Source organism: Macrotis lagotis, chromosome 1 (genome assembly GCF_037893015.1).
Source record: "Macrotis lagotis isolate mMagLag1 chromosome 1, bilby.v1.9.chrom.fasta, whole genome shotgun sequence".
Classification (NCBI taxonomy): Eukaryota; Metazoa; Chordata; class Mammalia; order Peramelemorphia; family Peramelidae; genus Macrotis; species Macrotis lagotis.
The window spans coordinates 739,225,957-739,243,152 of NC_133658.1; the positions used below are offsets into that span (position 1 = coordinate 739,225,957).

The 17,196-nt window shown below is 35.3% G+C and overlaps 1 pseudogene; it reads left to right on the forward strand.

The window, feature by feature from the left end:
* The window catches only part of LOC141506504 (chondroitin sulfate N-acetylgalactosaminyltransferase 2 pseudogene), a 32,684-nt pseudogene extending 15,758 nt beyond the window's left edge, over positions 1–16,926 (forward strand).
* Positions 16,927–17,196: the final 270 nt, after the last annotated feature.

Here is a 17,196-nt window from a genome sequence, read left to right on the forward strand (position 1 = left end):
TGGTTAGCAGAAGCTAAGGTAAGAAAAGAGTAGTAGCAGCAACAGTTTCCATGAGGAAATAAGTAGTAAGGAAAGGTATAGAAGCAAGAGAGTTCAGTTGGGGGATCACTGTTCCCCAAGAGCAGACTTGTTTCACAAAGGATTATGAACCTGGAGCTAGGATTTAACCAGGGTGATGTTATCAGAACATTTGAAAACTTTGAATTGCGATTTTTTTCATCTGTTAATGTAATTATCTTCCTTTGTATAGTGGTATGTTTTGTCTATAACAATTTTATAGTAGTTAACATTTATATCATATTCTGGAGTATACAGAGTATTTCATATATCATGTTGTTATATCCTCACAACAGGTCTTGAAGTTTATTCATATTCTACAGATGAGGAAACAAAGGCAAACAAGTTGAGGGAATTGCCCAAAGTATCATTAACAAATAACTGAGGCAAAATTATTTTAATTTTTTTACTTTATTGTATGATCTTCACTTTGGGTCCATGGTATTTTATTTGTTTCTTTTGGGCTGTCTGCAATATTCTTTCCTTTACCTGGGAGTTTTGGAATTTGACTATAATATTCCTGGGAATTTTCATTTTGAGATATCTTTCAGGAGGTAATCAGTGAATTTTTTTCAATTTCTATTTTTTCCCTCTGATTATTTATAATTTGAAATATGAGGTCTAGCCATCTTTTTTGATCAGAGCTTTCAATAATTCCTATGTTATCTCTCCTTTACCTATTTTCTAGGGCAGTTATTATTTTTTTTTCTGATAAGAGAGTTCATGTTTCATTCTATTTTTTTTTAGTTTTTTGACTTTGTTTTATTGTTTCTTGATGTCCCATGAAGTCATTAGCTTCTACTTACCTGATTCTGATTTTTAAGGAATTTAGCTTCTACTTACTTGGTTCTAATTTTTAAGGCATTATTTTCTTCAGTGGGTTTTTATATCTCTTTTTTCATTTGTCTAATTCTATTCTTTAAGAGTTCTTTTCTTCAGTGAATGTTTGCATCTCTTTTATCATTTGACCTGTTTTGCTTTCTAAGATTTTATTTTTTAAGTATTATTTTTGATGTTTCTTTTACTAAGATGTGGATTCTCTTTTCACAATTTTCTCATTTCTTTTCCCATTCCCCCCCTCACTTCTTTCTTTAACTCTTCTAGGAATTCATGTTGAGGGTCTATTCAATTTCATTTTTTTTTTGAGGTTTTGATTGTAACTGTTTTCTCATTATTGTCTTCTGAGTTTAAATTTTGATCTTCTCTGCCAACTTAGTTCTTTTGTGGTTATTTATGCATTTTTCCAGCTTATTGCTTGATTGATCTTTATGTTAAAATTGGGTTCTGCTCACCTGAAGATAGGGAAGTACTGTCCCATGTTTTAGGCTTTTTTTATGCTGCCTTTTTCCAGAGCTAGTTCTGAAGGGCTATACATTTTCAGTATTTCCATTGATCTAGGGAGAGATGTGGTCAACTCTTCTGGTCTGTGCTCTGGTGTTATCCAGGAAAGGACTCTGCTACCCTTTAGGCAGAAGTTCTAGCAATCCTCTTGGCTCTGGAAATGTGACCAGATCTCTTATTTTTTATAGCCACAAATTCTAGTGCTTCTCTCTGCCTTTGAACTGCTTGCTATTAGCACCCCCATTCTTTTGTGACAGACCACAAGAGCTACTCTCCAACCTGGAATTGCAACTCAGAATTTCACATAGGCATTAAAGTGGCCAAATACCTCACAGGACTATGCACAGTGTTAGTTCAGGTTGCCCTGTAATCTCTTTCTCACCAATTGCTCAACTCTCTTACCATCTCTAGACAAAGATATCAAAAACTGCTATTGCCACAGTCACAGTCACAAACAAAGCCTAAAACTGGCTTTGTATGTGACAACATACACTCTGAGCTAGCCCCTATTATGGTGGCACAAAGCTCTCTTGCTAACTTCCTAAGCTGTCTACAAACTGGGAAAAAATGTATTGTTGGCTCTTCTACTCCAGAAATTGATTTGGGGCATTATTTTGTTTTGTTTTGTTTTGCTTTTTAATTTTTATTTTCCATTACATGCAAAGGTAGTTTCCAGCATTAATCTGTTTGCAAGTTTATGAGTTCCACATTTTTCTACCACCTTTCTTTTCCTTCTTCCTCCCCATTGTAGCAAACAGTCTGGTAAAAATTGTATACATATAATCATGTTTAACATATTTCCATATTAGTCATGTTGTGAAGGAATAATTAGAACTGGGGGGGAATTGAGTAAGAAAGAAAAAACATAAAATAATTTTTAAAAGTATACATAGTTTGAAAAAATGACCATAGAATGCTCTGCATTCAGATTCCACAATTTTTTTCAATGAATATGGATGACATTTTCCATTACCTGTCTCTCAGGATTGTCTATGATCACTGAACTGCTGAGAGGAGCTGCATCTGTAACAGTTGATCATCTCACAATATTGTTGTTAATGTGTACAATGTTCTCTTGGTTCTACTCACTTCCATCAGTATCTGTTCATGTAAAAATTTCCATGCTTCTCTAAAGTCGGACCATTCATGATTTATTACAGAACCATAGTGCTGAACCATTCATATACCATAACTTGTTCAGTTATTCCCCAATTGATGGATTTCCCTTGAGGTAATATTTTAAAAATATTGGAGAGAAATCTTGGGAAAATACACCTGAGTTGCTGCTTCTATTCTGCTATCTTGGACTCTGAGGCAAAATTTATATTGTGGTAACCATGTCTTCTCTCTGGAATCTGGAAGCCAGAAAAAGATTTCTCCTCTCCCAGGCTTTTACCAACCCTGCCCCTCAAACAAACAGAGGGAGAAATTTAAAGAGAAATTTAAATCAATTTATTCCAAAAACAGCAGTCTTATGCAAAAAGTATTTGAGTCTCCATATTATAATGATTAAAAAACAATGGTATTATGTGGGGCAGGCAGAAGTCACATCCCACCTATGTCATGAAACTTGCTCTTCATTTATAGCTTCTCTCAACATTTTCTCCTAAATAATCCATTGCCTTCAGACAGCCCTAGGCTTCCCAACGTTTCACATTGTTAAAAGACTATTACTAGGATTAAAGTCAGAACCAGATGATTTGGGAACAAACATTAGAACTTTTTGGTTCTCAGTTTCCTTAACTGTATGGGGAATAATAATTCCATCTCACTGAATTGAAAGGAAAGTACTTTGAAAACAAGAAAGGATATATTAAATGAACTATTGTTTTTTAGGATTTTTCAAGGCAAATGGGGTTAAGTGGCTCACCCAAGGCAACACAGCTAGGTAATTATTAAATGTCTGAGGCAGGATTTGAACTCAGGTACTCCCGACTCCAGGGCTGGTGCTCTATCCACTGCACCACCTAGCCGCCCTTAAATGAACTATTACTGTTATTTTTTGTAGCTCTATTCTTCCTCATCATCAAAACGTGCCTGCTTATTAGTCCTGTATCCTACCTCCCTTAAAGTAGTCCTTTTTTTGTCTAGGAAAACAAGGACAAGTGAAAGTAATTGGAAAGAGGGAATTTGTTGTTGTTGTTGTTGTTGTTGAGGTGTTTGAATCATGTTCAACTCTTCATGAATTCATTTGGGGTGTTACTGGCAAGGATTTTGGAGTATTCCCTTCTTGCCATTTCCTTTTTCAACTCATTTTACAACTGATGAACTGAGGCAAACAGGCTTACATGACTAAACCAGGGTCATACAGCTAGTAAGTCTTCTTACCTAGATCTTCCTTTATATCTTACTCCCTAACTATGAATGTGCTCTAAAGCTCTGTTCCAGATCCTCTTCTTTTCTTTCTATACAAATCTTCTAGTTTGATTATTTTGTGACCTCACATGGGTTCACCCATCATCTGTAGGCAAATGATAGATCTTTATATTTAGCCTGAGTATCTTTCTTTGACTTTATTACTACTGCACTGTCATATGGATTTTCCCTCATGGATAAGCATATCATAGTCCATATGTTCAAAATAGAACATATTTAACAGCATCATAAATTCATCTTTCCCTGAAAACTACATACAGTCTAATTTGCTGTTCAGTTGTGTCTGACTCTGTGATCCCATTTGAGGTTTTCTTGGGAAAGAGGTTAGAGTGGTTTGCCATTTCTTAAATGACTTTTCCCAGTATCTCATAGCTAGTCCCTGAGGCCTCATTTGAACTCAGGAAGATGAGTCTTTCTGACTCCAAACACAACCCTCTAGCCAATCCACCACCTAGTTGTCCAGACAGGATAAATACAAAATAATTAACAAGGGACAGTAATAGAATTAAGAAACTTTGGGGGGATGGAGCCAAGATGGCAGAGTGAAAGCAGCATTTGCCAGAAACTCCTTCCCTCCCAAACTCCAAAAGCCAACAAATTATGACTCTAAACAAAATTTAGAGGGGCAAAAGCCACAGAAAGATTGAATGATACATTTTCCCAGTCCAAGATAACTTAGAAGTTCCGCAGAAAGGTGTGTTTCACCAGGACCTGGGAATGAAATAAAGCTACAACCACAGCGCATCCCACTCCAACCCAGCCCAGAGATCACTGACAAAAGCTTGAAGTGGCCATGAGAGATATCTGCTACAGCAGAATTAATGTGGAGTAAGGAGCACCAACTGCAGAAGCAGCAGCAAGAATCAGGAGAAACCAGCCTGCACCTCTAGAGCACAGCTCACAGAATATAAGGAGTTCAGGGGAGACTGCAGATATCTCTTTGCTTTTCCTGGGGCAGGACTCTGCTGTTTTCACACACTGAGATCCAAGTTGCAGTTTGGTTTTCCATACTAAGATAGCAGGGCTCCTCCTCACAGCTCCAGGGCAGAGGTTAGTGTTGTAGTCATCTACATATCAAAGCACAGGCAAGAGAGTATAAAACCTTGGAGGAATAAAGGTCCCAGTGGGTGTCCCAAAAAAATCCCCCAAAGCAGGTGTTCCAATAATACTCAAAAGCTCAGGAAGCACCCCTGAACCAGGCACAGTCTGGAGAGATGAAAAAACAGACAAAAAATGAGAAAATCTTTGTCTATGATCACAAGAATCCTCCTCAATTTGAAGATGAGAAAGTACAAGCTCCTACATCTAAAGACTCAATGAAAAATGGAAATTGGGATCAGAATATGACAGAGTTCAAAAGAGATCTTGAAAATCAAGTAAGGGAGATAGAAAAAAATTGGGAAAAAGAAATGAGAGAGGTACAGGAAAAACATGAACTCTAAGTCAGCAGCTTAGCCAAGGAGATCCAAAAAAAAATGCTGAAGAATATAACATGTTAAAAACCAGAATAGGTCAAATGGATAAAAGAGTTCAACTGTTTTGAGGAGAAGAATGCTTTAAAAAGTAGAATTGGCTAGATGGAAAAGTAGATAAGAAAGTTCTCTGAGGAAAACAAATCCTTCAGATGTAGAATGGAGCTAAAGGAAGCTGATGACTTTATGAGAAGTCAAGACACAAGCACATTTTAGAAGAGGGACAGAATGAAAGGAGAGAGAAAATATAATATATGATAGTGGGGAGGAATGGATGGAGGGAATTATAATCAGCAATAGCAACAGTGCAAAAATATGGAAGTATGGACCCATCATAAAGAATGTGATCCACCTGAGACAGAGCTAATGGTATCAGAACATAGAATGAAAAACATTTCTTTCTCTTTCCTTTACTTTATTTCTCATAAGGGTCTGTATTTCTTAGGGGGAAGGGGTATTATGTTTACTCTTAAAGAAGAATATTTTAGTAATGTATTAAAAAACATCACTTGTACAAAAATATTCATAGCAGTTCTGTTTGTGGTGGCAAAGAAATGGAAATTCATGTAAATGTACTTCAATTGGGGAATAGCTTAACAAAAAATGGTATATCTACGTGATGGAACTTTATTGTTCTATTACAAGCCAGGAGGGATGAGAATTCAGGTAATTCCTGGAAAGATTTGCATGGACTTATGCTGAGTGAAATGAGCAGAACTAGAGGAGCATTGTGCACCCTAGCAGCAACATGGGTTTGATGACCACCCTGTGTTCATTGCATTAGTGTAACAATCAGGAACAATACTTTATTTTTCTTCCTTAAGGATATGATTTCTCTCTCATCACATTCAACTTGGATCAATGTATACCATGGAAACAATATATAAAGACTAAAAGACTGCTTTCTGTGTGGGGTGGGGGCTTGCAAGCAAGATTGGGGGGGGAATTGTAAAAAATTCAAAATAATTAAAAAATAAAATAATAGTATCATATAAAAAATTTAGAAGCTTTGGGAAATGATACTAGCAAAAAAGCAGGATTTTAGTTGGAACTTAAAGGAAGCCTATGACTTTAGTAGGTGAGGTTGAAGGAAAAGAGTGTTATTCACAGGTTATATCCCCCCAGTAATGTAAACTCCATGAAGGTAGAGAGCATATTTTGTTTTTTAACCAAGATGCCTAGCAAAGTGACTGGAACATATTTGGTTCTTAAATAATTTTGAGATTAAATTGGGCCTATGCTATCTCTTTATGCATAGAAATTTAAGGCAAGATAGAGACTTAAAATTGTATTCTTAACTTCTGATAATAGAAGCCTAAGGATTTATAAAGGAAGGAGGTGAATCACTCATCTCTTAGATCCAGGAATTTTGTCTGGTCCCACATCACAAATATTCCAGGTCAAAGGATGTGAACAGACAGTTTTCAAATGAAGAAATTAAAGCTGTATATAATCATATGGAAAAATGTTCCAAATCACTGTTGATTAGAGCAATGCAAATTAAAACAACAATGAGGTATTATGTCACACCTATTAGATTAGCCCAGATAAGAAAAAGGGAAGACCATCAGTGTTGGAAAGCATGGGAGGATTTGGACATTGAAGCATTGCTGGTAGAGTTGTCAACAGATCCAACCTTTCTGGAGAGCAATATGGAACTATGCCTAATAAGCAATAAAACTGTTCATACCCTTTTATCAAGATTCTCAATTCTAGGTCTATATTTAGAAGAAATTGTAACAATGGGAAAAGTCCTATGTGTTCCAAAATATTCATAGCAGCTCTTTTTGTAGTGGCAAAGAATTGGAAATTGAGGGGATGCCCATCAATTGGGGAATGGCTAAACAAGCTATGATACACGAATACTAGGAAATATTATTGTTCTATAAGAAACCATAAATGGTTGAACTCTAGATAAGTATGGAATGACTAATGGGATCTGATGCTGAGCAAAGGGAGTAGAGCTAAGAGAACAATGTACACATCAACAACATTATGAGATGAACAACCTTGATGGAAGCAGCTCCTCTTGCAGTCCAGAGAACTAGGACAACTGTATTATACTGGTAATGAAACAAACCTCTTAACAGAAAAGAACATCAACCTCAGGATTTGTTTTCTGCAGTCCTGGGTGAGTCCAGGCTCAGAGGGTGGGTGAGCCATGGATCAGCCTGATTAGCAGCAGGGCTGGAGCCTAGGAACCTGAGGGCCAGAGAACCAGACCTGAATGACCAAGGGGAGCTAGAGACTGGTGGACCTAGGGGGATTGGGTCAATTAGGAAGTAGAGGCATTGATGTTGTGCTGAGTGTCTGGAGCTTGCCAGCAGGACTGAGGGAGAGTTCCAGTGCAGGAGAGCTGAATACATCATCCCTGGGCTCCTCTGGTTAGGAGGAACTCCTAGTCCACAACTGCATTAGGGTTGAAGTCTCTTCTCAGAACAAACACAATTACAGACCTTCTGCCCCAGGCACAAGGGTGTGAGCAGAAGAACCAGACCAGCTGACAATAGGGAGAGGAATGACCTCACCCAGGGTAAAGCCTACCATTGATTGAAGACAAAAGTATTTAACAGCTTCAATCACTCCCTACAGGCTAAGGGAGAAGGCCTCAATCAAGGTCACTGACACTCCAGAGAAAGCAGCCATCAACCCTTACTGGACAGCTGGAGATATTACAATCAGTGAGTTGAGCCTCTGGGGATCCCAATACCAAACCTCTGTGAATCAGCCCCTCCCCAAGGTCTTAGCAAAATGAAGAAAGGTCAGTGGAAAGGTGGGTCCATAGCAAAAATGCTTGGAAGGAAAAGACTGTAACTCATAGAGACCTAGAACCTCTGAGGAAAATATGATCTGGTCTCCAGCACAGAAAGATTTCCTTGAAGAAATAAGGAAGGAGTTTAAAAATCAATCGGAAAATTTGGGAAAAGATCCAAGAGAAGATTAACATCTTGCACAAGAAAACAAATCATTGGAAAATGCAATTGGACAAATACAAAATGAGACATTCTCTCAGATCCTCAACTGGGCAAATGCAAAAAGAAAATAATTCTCTCAAAAACTCAATTGATCAAATGAAAAGCTCTTTCAAAAATAGAATTGACTGTTGGAAAAGGAGTTGCAAAAGGTAAATGAAGAAAACTCCTCTCTAAAAAAATGAATGGAGTCTACGGAAACTAATGACTTCATGAGACAGCAAGAGCCTGTTAAACAAAACCAAAAAATAGAAAAAATAGAAGAAAATGTAAAATACCTCATAAGCAAAACCACAGACCTCGAGAATAGGTCAAGGAGGGGCAACCTGAGAATTATTGGACTTCCTGAAAACATTGAAGAGAAAAAAAAAAAAAAAGCCTGGACTTAATATTACAGGATCTAGTGAGGAAAAATTGACCTGATATCATAGAACCAAAGGGCAAAATATTTATTGAAAGAATACATTGATCCCCTCTGAAAAGAGATCCTAAAATGAAAACACCAAGGAATGTTGTGGCCAAATCCCAGAACTATCAGATAAAAGAGAAAATCCTGCAAGCATCCAGAAAGAAACAATTTAAATACCAAGGAGCCACAGTAAGCATTACACAGTACCTGGATGCATCAACATTAAGGGATCAAAGGGCCTGGAACGAGATATTCTGAAGAGCAAAGGAGCTTGGAATGCAACCAAGAATCGACTGTCGCACAAAACTGAGCCTTCTTTTTCGGAGGGGGAGGGAAATGGACATTTAACAAAATAGAAGAATTACAAAAATTCCTGATGAAAAGACCAGAGCTAAATAGAAAATTTGGACATCAAACAGGAAGTTCAAGAGACACATGAAAAGGTAAAAAACGGGGAGGGGGTGTAAAGAAAAAAAACTGCTATCCAATAAGAAGAAACAGGCTATATCCCAGCATGGGGAAAAGTCTCATAACTATTGAGAATTGTAACTCTAATAGAAAGAATATACCTAGCAGAAGTGATGGACACTCATGATTTATCCATGAGACTGCTATCCAATGGGATGAAACTGGCTATAACCCTACTTGGGAGAAAGACTAATAATTCAAGAATTGTAACTCTATTAAATAAAATATACCTAGCTAGAAGATGAATACCAAGAATTTCCTGAGACTCAGAATCATTTAAAAACACCCCTTTTAAAAACAGGGACAGAAAGGAGATGGGAGGAGGGAGGGGATTGAATGGGGTAAATCTTGATACACTAAGAGACCTATGGTAATAGAGGGGAATAAGGGAAGAGATGAGAAACACCTAGATCTTCCTCTCATCACACTTGGCTTAAAGTTAACTTACTCACATACTCAGTTAACTTAAAAAAAATCTTGCCTTTAAAGTATTAAAAAGGTAAAAGGGTAGGGGGTATGGAGACAGGGATGGGGAGAAAAAGAGGGAACTAACAGAAGGAAGGGAAGGGAAAAAGGAAAAAAGGGAAAGGGGAAAGGAAGGGGAGGGGTGGATATAGGAGGGCAAACCCTGAAGGCGGTGGTATTCAGAAACAAAATACTAGGGAATACGGATAAAGGGAGGGGGAAGGGGGAAAATACAAACAGAGGGAAGAAAGTATGGAGGGCAATAAAAGAAATATAAAAAATAAATATAACTTTGAATGTGAATGTGATGAACTCTCCCCTAAAATGTAGCAAATAGCAGAGTGGATTAAAAAACAAGAATCCTACAATATGCTACTTACAAGAAACTCATTTGAAGCAGAGAGGTACACATAGAGTAAAGGTAAAAGGTTGGAGCAAAATATATATTGCTTCAGCTGAAGTGAAAAAAGTAGGGGTAGCAATCCTTATCTCAAAGCAGCTGCAAAAATAGATAGTATTAAAAGAGATAAGGAAGAAACTATATCCTCCTAAAATGTACCACAGACAATAAAGTGATTTCAATACTGAGTATAAATGCACCCAATGGGATAGCATCCAATTCTTAGAGGAGAAGCTGAAAGAACTACAGGAAGACATAGACAGCAAAATTCTAGTGGGAGACCTCAACCTCCCCTCTCAGATCTAGATAAATTGAATCATAAAATAAACAAGAAAGAAGTTAAGGAGGTGAATAGATTGTTAAAAAAACTAGATATGATAGACTTATGGAGGAAACTGAATGGGTATAGAAAGGAATATAACTTTTTCTCTGCAGTACATGGCACTTATACAAAAACTGACCATGTACTAAGCAATAAAAACCTAATGATCAACTACAGAAAGGCAGAAATAGTGATAACATCTTTCTCAGATCACAATGCAATAAAAATCATATGCAATATTGAACCAGGGAGATATAGATCCAGAACTAATTGGAAACTGAATAATCTCATTTTAAAGAATGAGTGGATCAAACAATAAATTATAGAAAGAATTAATTATTTTATCCTAGATAATTACAATAATGAAACAACATACCAAATCCTATGGGATTCACTCAAAGCAGCTGTAAGGGGATATATTATATATCTTTAAATGCTTACATGACTAAATTAGAGAAAGAGGAAATCAGTGAACTAAATATGCAACTAAAAACATTAGAGAAAGAACAAATTAAAAATCCCCAATTAAATACCAAATTAGAAATTCTAAAAATTAAAGTAGAAATTAATAAAAGCAAAAGCAAAAATACTATTGAATTAAGAAATAAAACCAAGAGTTGGTTTTAATAAAAAACCAATAAAATTGATAAACCTCTAATCAATTTGATTAAAAGAAAGAAAGAAGAAAACCAAATTGCTACTATCATAAATGAAAAACATGAACTCACCACCAATGAGGAGGAAGTTAAAGCAATACTTTAGAATTATTTTACCCAACTCCATGGCAATAAATTTGACAATCTAAGTGAAATGGAGAAATATTTACAAAAATATAAGTTGCCCAGGTTAAATGAAGAGGAGATTAAATACCTAAACAACCCTATCTCAGAAAAAGAAATTCAAGAAACCATCGTTGAACTCCCTAAGTAAAAATCTCCAGGGCCTGATGGCTTCACAAGTGAATTCTAGCAAACATTTAAGGAAAAATTGGTTCTAATTCTATATAAACTCTGTAAAAATAGGGAAAGAAGGAACTCTGCCTAACTCTTTCTATGATATCAATACGGTGCTGAAACCTAAACTGAGAAGAGTTAAAACAGAGAAAGAAAATTATAGACCTATCTCCTTGATGAATATAGATGAAAAATCTTGAATTAAATCTTAGCAAAATGATTACAACAAGTTATCATTAGGAGAATACACTTTGACCAAGTAGGATTCATCCCAGGAATGGTTCAATATTATGAAAACTGTTAGTATAATTAATGATATCAACAACAAACCTATCAGAAATTATATGATCATATCAATAGATGCCGAAAATAGCTTTTGACAAAATACAGGCCCCATTCCTACTAAAAACACTATAGAGTATAGGAATAAATGGACTGTTACTTAGAATAATAAGCAGTATCTATCTGAAACCATCAACAAGCATTATATTCAATGGGGCTAGGCTAAAGGCATTCCCAATAAGATTGGGGTGAAACAAGGATGCCCATTATCACCACTATTTTTCAATATTGTATTAGAAATGTTAGCTTCAGCAATTAGAGAAGAAAAATAAATTGAAGGAATTAGAATTGGGAAACAAGAGACAAAATTCTCACTCTTTCCAGATGACATGATGGTATACCTAGAGAATTCCAGGAAATCATCCAAAAAACTATTGGAAACAATTAGCAATTTTAGCAAAGTTGTAGGATATAAAATAAACCCTCATAAATCCTCAACTACTCTATATATGACTAGCAAGATAAAGCAGGAAGAGCTAGAAAGAGAAATCCCATTTAAATTAACCTCAGACAATATAAAATACCTAAGAGTCTATTTGCCAAGGCATACTCAAAAACTTTTTGAAAACAGTTGCAAAATGCTTCTTACACAAATAAAATCAGATTTAAATAATTGGGCAAATATCAACTGTTTATGGATAGACCAAGCAAATACAATAAAAATGACAATTCTACCAAAATGAAAATACTTGTTTAGTGCCCTACCAATCAAAATTCCAAAAAAAAATTAATTTTATGAGCTAGAAAAAATTATAAGTAAATTCATATGGAGAAATAAAAAGTTGAGAATTTCCAGGGTTTTAATGAAAAAAAGTGCAAAAGAAGGTGGCTTAGCCTGACCAGACCTAAAATTATATTATAAAGCATAAGTCATCAAAACTATCTGGTATTGGCTAAGAAATAGAGTCATAGATCAGTGGAATAGACTAGGTGCAATAGCAGGAAATGATTATACTAATTTGCTGTTTGATAAACCTAGAGTCCAGCTATTGGGATAAAAACTCTCTCTTTGATAAAAACTGTAAGGAAAATTGGAAGTTAGTATGGCAAAAATCTTAGATTAGACCAACACTTCACATCCTATACCAAGAGAAGATTCAAATGGATACAGGATTTAGACATAAAAAACAATACTATAAGCAAACTAGAAGATCAAGGACTAGTTTACCTGTCAGATCTATGGAAAGGGAAGCAGTTTATGACTAAGGAAGAATGGAGAACACTAAATACAAACAAGATGATTTTGATTACATTATATTAAAAAGCTTTTGCACAGACAAAACCACTGTAACTAAGATCAAAAGAAATGCAGTAAACTGGGAAATAATCTTTACAACTAATGTTTCTGACAAAGGACTAATTTCTAAAATATACAGAAAACTGAGTCAAATTTTTTTAAAAATCCATTCCCCAATTGACAAATGTTCAAAGGATATGCAAAGCCAATTTACAGAAGAGGAGATCAAAGCAATCCATATTCATATGAAAAATTGCTCTAAATCATTACTTATTAGAGAAATGCAAATTAAAGCTTCTCTGAGGTACCACCTCACACCTCACAGACTGCCCAATATGACCAGAAAGGATAATGATCAATGTTGGAAGGGTTTTGAAAAATCTGGGATACTATTATATGGTTAGTGGAGCTGTGAACTCATCCAACCTTTCTCGAGAGAAATTTGGAACTACTCCCAAAGGGCAACAAAAATGTGCATACCCTTTGATCCAGCAATACCACTACAGGGTCTATACCCTGAAGAGGTGATGACAAAGGGTAAAAACATCACTTGTACAAAAATATTCATAGCAGCCCTGATTGTCATGGCAAAGAATTGGAAATCAAGTAAATGTTTTTCAATTACCCCTTCAATTGGGGAATAGCTTATATAGCTTATACATTCATACATACATATACATATATATATATATATATATATATGTATATATATATATATATATACATATATATATATATATATATATATATATATATATATATTTGTCATGGAACATTAGAAACCAGGAGAGATGGGAATTCAGGGAAGCCTGGAGGGATTTGCATGAACTGATACTGAGTGAGATGAGCAGAACCAGAAAAACACTGTACACCCTAACAGCAACATGGGGTCAATGATCAACTTTGATAGAGTAGCTCATTCCATCAGTGCAACAATCAAGGACAATTTGGGGCTCTCTGCAATGGAGAATACCATCTGTATCCAGAGAAAGAGCTCTGGAGTTTGAACAAAGATTAAGGACTATTACCTTTAATTTATGGGAAAAAACTGAAATCTTGTTATCTGATCTTGCCATCTCTTGTACTTTGTGTTTCTTCTTTGGGGATATGATTTCTCTCTCATCACATTCAGTTTGGATCAATGTATACCATGGAAACAATGTAAAGACTGACATCCCTCTTGTTGAGGGTAGATGGAGGGAAGTAAGATTAGGGGAAAATTGTAAAAGTCAAAATAAATAAAATCCTAAAAAAAAAGATTGTAGAACAGAAATGATTCTGAATAGAACTATGCTAATTCCACAGAGCAGTAAGAAGAGAAAGATGCTTCCCTCAAACCCTCTCAGTCAAAATTTCTTCCCACCCCAGCTATTTATTCATGCAGCTAGATTTCCTGCTCAAGATGCCATAGTCTACTCCTCAAACTCTAATTCAAATGAAACAAGATAATGATGATGCCTTCCCAAATGAAGGGTGCCAACTATCAAAGTATGGAGGTGAAAATGGAAATTATGGAGTAAATAGATCATGGAATGTATTCTTTAAACATTTCCAAAACTTGAGAGACCATTGAAATCCATTGTGTCACAGAACTGGGAAAATGTTTGCATTGGGAGGGTTTTTATTTTGCCTGACGTTATTCTCCAATTCTTCTTTTCTACCTTTACACACTTTTGTCAAACAAAAGATCCCATTGTCCTACCTTTCATCTCAGAGACCTGAGCTAATTTACAGAAGACCTGAATCTTTTCTTTTCCTTTGGTTGCCAGCAGAAAACTATGTGGTATCTTCTTAATTGACAGACTAATGTTTAATAGGTTACCTTTTTAGGACAGGTACTTTTTATTCAAAATGCCATTGATAGATTTAATTATGTTGAATGTTCTCAAAAAACAATCCCATTGTTGCAATAAAATATATTGAGTTTGATGTGTTTGGCTGCAAAAACTTTCATTTGGCCAAGGCTACATAGGCTGAAGTCTCCAAGTGTAAATTATAATGTTATTTGAGATGAAGTATAGAGTCATTTGTGGTGCTCAGGCACGACACATGATGTAATCTTACACTTTATCTGCAGGTGTGATATTAGATTCTGCTGGGACAGGCACCTGGTATCAATGTTCATTTTGGCATTGTTTCAACAAAGCCTACCATGACTGAAACAGACTAAAATAAAATAAAATAAAATAGTATCCAGGGACAATTGCTTTTTTTTTTCCAAAGAAGAATGAAGAGCAATGATCACTGATGGCTGATATGGCACCTCATGCTTTTCACTGTCCCTAAACAGCCTAGAAGTATGTTATCTTTCATGATGTCCTGTCAGTGTTAGGAGAATAATGAATGCAAGTTCCCTTTTTGTCATAATGATGTGTTGCTCTTTATATATGAAGATAACAATAAGTTCCTTTTATGAGTAATGATGATGAAACTCGGCTTTATTCCATATGAACCTTGGGCAAGTGTTGGACTTCAGTTTCTTTATCAATTAAGGGGGTTGTTTCTCTTAGTTTCCTTCCTGTTCTAAATCCTATGATCTACAGACATTCAGTCTTCTAGTCTTGAGTTGACAAGGACATCCATTTCTAAGGTGGCTTTCTGATTGGTATTAGAGGTATTATCTGCAATGTGACCCCAGGGCATTTTCTTACCTGCCTTCAACTCTGTAGGTAGAGAAGCTTTGTGAAGGCCCATAATATTGGAAGATGGCTTATAATGTGTATGCCCAGAGAATATGATTTTTCAAACAGATATTTGCTCTGAAAGAATACAAAAGTTCCTAACATCTTGATTATGTTATTACACAAATCATGAAGTTTCTTCAATGTTATAAATTAAATAAACTGATGGAATTAAAATATAAAATACTTGATTTGGTTTTGTTGAAGGAAGATATCATACCATCCAGCAAATCACCCATATAATGACTTTTATAATGAATGAATATAATCATATTGCATTACCTTTCTTGGATTTTGCAGTAACAGAATAGAAATTGTTTAATCATTACTAAAGCGTATAGATAATTTCTTAACTAAAGCAGAATGGATATTTTTGTCCTTTATAAGAATACTGATTTTGTACTTTATAAAGATTCTGATGATGATGTTTCTCTAAACAAGAAAAAAAAACTTATATCATTGAGAAACTGTTTTGATAAGAATACTCGGAAGAAATTTAATGCTTCAAGTCAGGACCTATTGGGTGTATGCTGTAGTGCATATTGATATTACTCAGAAGTACTTTCTTGAGAGTTTTCCAAAGATTGATGGCAATGTTTCTCTTCCTGGTATCATTGGAAGGAAAGATCTAGAGTTATTACCAAACTCTCCTACAAAATAAGAACATTATCAAACTAGGACTAGTCTGAAACTCAAACAAGAATTATAGATGAGTGAGAAAATGATATAGTAAGAAAAAAAGAGACAAAAGAGTAAATGCATGGACTATCAAGGCACTAAAGAACAAATATCTTTTTTTTGAAATTTTTTCAGTATTAAATACACAAAGCTGAAGTTGACATAGAAGACAAACAACCTAGTGAGTATGATATTATCCCCTTTGAAAGTTTTGCCTTATTAAGTCTTCCAATTGAAGATGGTTCCCATTTGACACACAGAGAAAAAGTTTGTTAGAAAAGACAAGAGAAATGAGCTGGTTAAAATGGTCAGCCTGAAGGTTATTAATAATCCTTATGAAGATGATAAAGAAGGTGAAGATGTATCAGTTGAGGAAAAACAGGTATTTAATGAAAATGATTTTGAAAAAAAGTTATAATTATATTTAGAGAGATAAAAGAACATATTATGAACTTTTTTGGAAGAAAGTAGACCTTATAAAATATAGACATGTCATTTTGTTCTGATTACTTGAATCTTTTATGAAAGTAAAAAGGGAAATAATTTACATTACTAAAACAGTTATTATTATCATTGAACCCATTACTGGAAAAACTGGGAGCATTTGCAAAGTGTATGTTGAATTTCAGAGATGAATGAATTTTTCATGGCAACAGGATTTGTCCTATAGAGGCATATTTTGATGAAGATGCACAATCTAAAGTCAAGATCATCTTAGAATTGATTTCTTGTGAAACTAATTTTCATAATTAGCATTGGTTTCATGAATTTAGGGGACTAGATGTGAATGCCAGAGTCTGAGACAACAGTGGGGGTCTTGTTTTATTTTTTTTCTTTGGTGTTGATATATCTGAGCAGAGGTTTTTAATAGATGCTAATTAAATGCTAAACCAGGATGGTGGTGAGAAGGAGGAAGCAGGGGGTGATTTATTTTTTTGTTTCATTTTTTAATCCAGTAATATAATTCTGCTATTGTTTATAGTGATCAAGGAGTGTTACCCTAGGTAGTTCAATGGATAGAGC